A 7,551-nucleotide genomic window follows, 5' to 3' on the forward strand; every position below is an offset into this window, starting at 1 on the left:
AACCCTGGAAAGGCTGAAAAATATTCACACTCAGCAGGAACTCAGAAGAATTATCTTACCTGGGAGATTCTGAGGAGCTTTCCAGGCGATCTAACCCAACCACTCATTTGTGTCCACAAGAAAACTGAGCGATCTTCAGAATGCACTGGATTGAGAATCTAGACATTTACATTTCAGTGTGACATCTGCTTATGTATATGTTCAAGAGAGCCAGTTGGCCTCCCCAGGCCACAGTGGGTCATCTGCAAATTAGACTAGTGGTGCTTACTCTATTTAAGCTGCTCTACTTGATGATCTGGACTCCATAATTAACAAGCTGCAGATATCAAACCATTCCACCCCAGCACAGCCCAGTTTTGTCCATTCTGGGGTTCTCAGGAAACACATTCCCATTGGTTCAGAACCTGGGAGAATGACTGTCTGGTCCTGCAGTGCCGAGCAAGAAGTTGGTTGACAACTCAAAGAAGAGTTGGGAGAAACGCTCCCTTCCTTGATTCTTCAAGCCCTTTCTAAGGAACCTGGTGAGCCAGCTCCTTGGCCAGCCATTCCTCACTCTTCAGGGACTCGGTGGCCCTGATTTATTTTGCCAAGTGTGCCCTTCCAGAAGGAATGCCTCAGATGGTAAAGTAGCCCTTAGGATCTTGTCCTCAAATATTTGTGACTGTGTTGCTACTGCTGCGCTGACAGTGGTGTGATTGTGATGAAGAGGGTGCCTATGTCACTTTGTAACCACACAATGACTTTAATATATTTTTAGTGGAGTATAATATACATATCATGCACATATCATACATGTACAACTGGATGAAGTTTAACAAAATGAGCCAACAGCCAGATCAAGGAATAGCACTTGGCCAGCTCCCCAGAAGTCCCTTCTTGCCCCTTCCAGTCACTTCACTGTGCACAGTAATCATTACCCTGACTTCCAGCAGCACAGCTTAGTTTTGTCTGTTTTTGAACTTTTTATAAGAAGGACTCCTACTCTGTGCATCATCTTATCCTGACTTCTCATGCTTATCATTCTCTCTGTGAACTTCGTCCAGGCTGAGGTGTTTAATTATAGTTTGGTCATTCTAATAGCTGCATATTACGCTCTGGAAGAATAGAGCCTGCTTTATTGACCCATTCTTCTGTTAATGGGCATGTGGGTGGTTTCAAGCTCATTGTGAAGTGTGCTGCTTTCTTGTCCACTTCTTTAGGTGAACACATGTACCCACTTCTGTTGAGGTGCATGTGTATATTCAGCGTTAGTCGGCACCACCAAGAAGTTTCCCAACGTGGTTTTACTTCCATTACACAGAAGGTTTTAAAATTTTAATTAGAAAAGTCGCAGGTTTTAAAGAACAGTCATGCATAAAATACAGAATTCCCATATATTACACTATTATTAACGCCTTGCATTGGTGTGATACATTTATTGATGAAAGCACATTTAGGATCTTGTTATTAACCACAGTCCAAGGTTTAACTTAGGGTTCACTGTTGGTGTTGTGCAGTTCCATGGGTCTTTTTTTAAAAATATTGTATACTAGTAAATATGCACAACCTAATATTTCCCCCTTTTAACCACGTTCACATACAAGTAATGGCTTGAATGTTTCAAGAGTCTTTAGCCTCCAGCATCCAGGTTGGACCTCACAGTAATTATTGATTCCTCTTCTTTTGTTCCTTGGATACACCAAGGTCTTTCCCTCCTTCGGGAACTTTGGACACGATGTCCTCCTTGCCTGTCCCAATCTTTCCAACTGATCTTCAATCCTTTTAGGCCTCCAAGTCGACCTTGCCTCTTCCGAGCAGGCCCTGCTCCTGTCACCTCGCTGCTTTGCATATCACATCTAGCCCATGCCTGGTAGCTGGCGGGTGCTAGGCAAATGGTAGCTAATTTGCCACCTTTGCAATAAGTTCTGAGATTCTGGGAACTCAAGTTTCCTGGCCCTTACCCCTGTCTTCTCATCTACATCTGCCCCTAAGGTTCCTAAATCCACTACCACAGGGAAGCAGCTGGGGTAGGGGTGACAGATGGCCAGCCCTGTTTCCCGGGCCCGCAGCTGCCAGCGCCTCTTCCTGAGGCCTGTGCAGCCCCTGTGATCTATCGACGGGCCAGTAGAGGGCACTGTGGGAACACAGCCCGAGAAGTTAGGCGGAGCGGGCGAGAGGATGACAAGAGCGTGAGAGCCGGAAGGGACCTTCAAAACCCATCTCGGCCCAAACCTTCATTTTACAGATGAGCAAACAGATACCCAGACAGGAGACGTGACTTGCCCAAGGTCGCACCGCGACGGCATGGCGGGTGGAGATGACTGTTAGTGCCTTGGCTTCATGCTGCCGGGGAGTCACCAAGCGTGAGGGAGGCCCCTGCAGTGTGAGTGTGTGTGTGTGTGTGTGAGGGACACACTCCGCGGGTGTGAGCCCCTCACCACCCTCCCTCCTATTCCATGAAAGGGTCCAGGACAGAGCGTGCACGTCCCCTTCGGTTCTACAGTGATCTTGGAGGAATCATTTACCTTTTCTTAGTAAGAAGTACCGATTATTGGGAAGTTAGGAGGTGCCGAATATTAGGATACATGCATTATGTGCCTTGTCAGATGTGAGCCTCAAGCCGGGAACGGGCTGAGGGTTCAGTGATTATCTCTTTTGAGAGTCTTTCCCCAATTCCTCACTACACTCATTTCCTCTCTACCAAATCACCCCGTTTATTTCCTTCCCGGCTCTTGGAGTGATCTAATCACTTCGCTTATTTACCTGTCTATTGACTGCTTCAATTCCTCCCTTCCTTCCAGTAGGGCTGAACTCCTGGAAGGAAGGATTCTGGAACCAGGAGGGCCTGGGTTTGCACCCCAGCACATCTCTCCTAGCATCATGACCTTGCATTAGTCACTTAAACTCTCCGAGGCTCCTTCTCCCTTCATGAGAAGGGAATTCACTGTGGTGTTTTACAGAACTAGATCCCCTCATGGACATACCTACCAGGGGATCATCCATCCCGTATTTGGATACTGTCAGCAAGGGGGGACTCACAAGGCAGCCCAGACAAGGCAGCATGCCCAAGAAGTCCAAGGCCAGTCAGCTGTAAGTTATGTGACTTTGGGAAAGCCAGCTGACTTTTCTGAGACTCAGTTCTTACCCTGTAAAGCAAGGCTGATGCTGATAGTGCCCATCTCACCAGGTTGGTGTGAAGATGTATTGAGGAACTGGCATATGGTAAGCGCTTGCTAATTGTTCATTTCCTCAACTCATTCCTTACAAAGGGAAAACGACCTCCCAAAGCACATGTTTCCCGCATTTTATGCTATCTGAAATTGAAATGTGCATGGTAATTAATGGCGTGTCATAGTTTGAGGGGCAGCATTCTGTTATTCTTGGTGATACATAAAATGATGGTGTAATTTAGACTCAAAGTCATCTTAGAGTTAATGAATTGTGTTAATAGGAGCCAAGGACAATATTCAAATCCAGCTTTGTCTGACTTCCAGAGCCTGTTTTAGACCACCCATTTCTGGGGAAAAGAGACAAGTCATGGGGGAAGTTAGTGAGAAGAGAACAGTAAGTGGAAGGCAGAGAATGTGTTCAAAGGAAGGCTTGACCCAACACAGCTGCCTAGAACACCCCCACTGTTCAACTGGTAATTGAATCTGGAAATTTTTTACCATGCAAGTCTGTCTGAATAAGACTCTCAAACCACTGGTGAGTTGGCTCCTCCCCACCCCCATCCAAGCCAAGCAAAAAACTTAACAACTGCTAGAGGTCATGATGATAAGCTCAGCTGTTGTGCCTCTGGCAAAGAGGAGAGTCTGGGAGTAAATTCAACAAAGATGTTCATCATCTGCTGTCAACAGATAAATTGGGAGATTGTACCTGTGTCGGGCTGAAAGGAAACAGCATTTATTAAGTTCCTACTGCATTCAAGGCATTGGGTTAGGCATTTTGACAAAGGCAGACAAATTTGCACTTCATTACAACCCTAGGAGGGAGGTATCATATTAAGCTCATATGATAGACAGGGAAGACAGAGATGACATTAAGAAACTTCTCCAAGATCACACAGTTAGAAAGTGGCAGAGCAGGGTTACTTAGGGTACAGAACATCAAGGGAATTAGGTGAAATTGCTCATTGTAATCTTTGAGTGGGCCAACCTGTCATCGTCTTTTTGGCCCACATCATTCCCCAATTCTGACTTCGAAACAGGTATCTGGTATTCAAGAAAGACTAGACAAAGGGGTGTGAACCCCAATGTGTAAGTGTCCATCAGTATCACACTTTTGTAAGGGTAGACCCGTGTGTTGGGTAGACTTTATGCATGCAGGATGTGCTGGCTTGAAACTTCTCAACCAAAGTGCTGGACTCCTCTGGTTCCCACTTAACCAAACCAAACAACAAAAAAAAGAGGGTGATAATACTTCACCTGTTCAAGGGAAGAACCTGACAAGATGTTTTGAAGCTCCAGGAAAAATGGTAAGAGGAAAACGTGTGGCATTGCCCCAGCCATGGACCCATGACCTTGGGTACTTTCAGACCTAAATGGAATAAAAAAGAAGGGAAAATTTGAATATCGAACCCAGGAAGTCAAGTTGCAAAATTTACACCATTGACCATCACGTTATATGACTTTCTGACCCTTCTTGCTTCTAGCCCCACAGCTTCTCTGCTCCAACAATGAGTCAGCCACTGAACTTGGGCTTCAACTACCTAATTCCAGAGCTTCTCAAGCTCAGCACTATTTACCATTTTTGGGTGAAGCAGCTGGCACTCAGAGAGAGATTAAGTTACTTGCCAACAGCTGAGCAGAGATTGAAACCAAATATGACTCCAAAAGTCAAACTTGTCCCAGTAAAGCATCCTTTTAACCTACTGAAGTATGGGGCAGGCAGGACACTGTTGGGCCTAAGTGACCTGTGACTAGGAATAGGAAGTAAGGACACTGGGAAGCTATTTCAAGTTTTTCTTTAATGGAAGAAAGCAAACAGATTACTCCCCGATGTAATACTGGTATCAGTTCATTCCATGGTTGCCCCTGAACACAAGGACTTCTGTTCTAGGACTACCCTTGGAGCCAGAGAGCAAGGTAGTTGGATGTTTATCTACAGAACCCAAAAAATAACTAAAACAGGGCTGACTTTATTAACAAAGACACATATAGTGCTTTTATCATATGGCAGGCACTGAGGCAGGCTCTAAGCACCATACTGATATTGTCTTTTAATCCTCACAGGGAAGGTACAAGTGTATTCTCTAGCCATAAGGTGGGAAACTGAGTCACAAAGAGGTTAACTAACTCACCCGAGTCGCACAGCAAGCAAATAACAGAGACAGGATCTCCAGGCCGCTGGGCTCCAGAGTCCACATCCTTAACCATTAGGCACATGGCCTTTCTGAGCCCATCTGATTCAGGCCCCATGGCTTCTCCACTCCCAGGGCCTTGGCACCCTGGTCTGATGGGTTTCTTTGGAGCACGGAGCAGAGACAGCCAATCCTGCTCTCACTGATGCTGGAGTCCATCCAATAATTCCCAATGGGATGCCTACAAGGGGGCTTCAAACTTACCCTGAAGGACCTCATAAGGTAGATTCATGGGACAATTCTATCTGTTCTGGATGTATCTACTTCCTAACATTTCCTGGGATTTTTTTCCCTATCCCCAAGCTAAATTCCAAGTCCATTTTCCCTTTTCTTGCCATTGCCCTCAAACATGTTCATTTTAAAGTGGCCCAGAAAAGTCCTCACCATGGCAGCCAGAGTGGTGAATCATCCTGTAGTTTTTCACCTTCCATCAGTGCTGAGCAAACAGGTCACCACTGTGAAGAGTCTCTTCCAACACCTCTTGGCACTCACTGCTATTACAGCCTATACTGAACTGTGATGATTTGATTATGTCTTTCTCTCTACTCTTCCAACTTGTGAACCACTACAGGGATTGAGTCATCATATTCACCCAACATATCTGGTGTAGAACCTCGCACTTACAGACACTTTATTTGTTGAATGAGTAGGTGGGTGGAAGGATGGATGCACTGATGTATGGAGAGATAGATAGGTGGACAGATGGGTGAATGGATGGATGAATGGGTAAATGGATGGGGAATGGATGGATGGATGGGTGGATGGTTGAATGCCCCCATTAGCTCTCAATATAATTGCTTACCACCCCCACCCCAGTCCAAACCTTGTTCAGTTCCTACCCAGACAGACATGTTAGCCTCCTGAAGCTGTTCATGCCCACTCTGTCCCCTCTATAATCTCTTATTCAAACAGCATCCGGAGGAATCTTAGTAAACATGCAGATCTGATCTTGTCAGCTTTGTCCCATCTCTGCCTAAAACATGTCAGTGATTTCCCACTGCCCTACCAGGGCCTATGAGCTGTGATATCTGCTGACCATTCCATCCTCACCCCATACCAGCCTCCTCCCCACCATTGATGTCTGGACACCCAGCCATCGTTCATTTCCTACAAAGAGCAGCTCTTTCCTGCCTCGGGCCCTGTGTCTGAACTTGCTGTTCTCTCTGTCTACAATGTGCTTCCCCTGACTTTCTGCATAATTGACTCCTTCTTCTTCAGGTCTCAGATTCAAAACAAATTCTTGGGGAGATCTTTACTGTGCTCACCACCCTCCAAATCAAAGTATCATTTCCCACATTTTCTTTGGAGCACATATGTAGTATCCACTTTCTTTATAACACCTTGTGGAACATTTGAAGGTCATTTGTTAACGTCTGTCTTCCCAACTAAACTGTCAGCTCTAAGGGAGCAGGGAAGGCAGGGGCATGTCTGTCTTAGTCACTGTTGCATCCTTAGTGCTTAGCAGGTGGTAGCAAAAATATTTTTGAGAGATGGATAGGTGAATGAATGGACAGGCACAAGATACGTTCTGACATTTCATTAGGCTGAGGGCTGTTGTGGTATTCATGAGTAATTTTAGGCACACACTCATGGAACCTGATAATGTTAGAACTGGATGGGATCCCATTGATCATTAAGTCCAACTTCCCTTTTCATTTGGAAAGACAAAGTCTGAGAGCGGAGATGACTTGCCCAGTGTCACTGTGGTAGAGATGGGTAGTTACCCAAGCAATAGCCATTCTCTTCTTTGTCCTCATGAATAGAACTCAGATTTCACTGGTGATGGCAACATGCCCAGCTCACAATCTACATTTCTCAGTCCCCTTTTCAGGTAGGGGTGGTCATGTGATATAGTTCCAGCCAATGAGATGTAAGTGGGAACTGTTTGGTGTGGCTTCCAGAAAAGTTTCTTGAAAGAGGATCTGATTTAGCAGGCACATCCTTTTACCTCCCCACCCCCTTTCCTTCTTCTGGAACACAAGCGTGAAGACCAGAGCTGAAGTGGCCATTTTGTGGCCATGAAGCAATCTTGATGCTAGAAGTCACAGTTTAGAGAGGGTAGAACAGAATTATAGGAGTCCAGAATATTGATGACATCTGGGAACTACCAGATGAGCCCTGAATCACCTACCTCTGCATTTCATGTCACAGAAGACAAAAAGAAACCTCTATGTTGCATAAACCATTGTTATTTGAGTTTTCCAATATATGCA

The sequence above is a fragment of the Dasypus novemcinctus genome, chromosome 23 (assembly GCF_030445035.2).
Source record: "Dasypus novemcinctus isolate mDasNov1 chromosome 23, mDasNov1.1.hap2, whole genome shotgun sequence".
Taxonomy (NCBI): domain Eukaryota; kingdom Metazoa; phylum Chordata; class Mammalia; order Cingulata; family Dasypodidae; genus Dasypus; species Dasypus novemcinctus.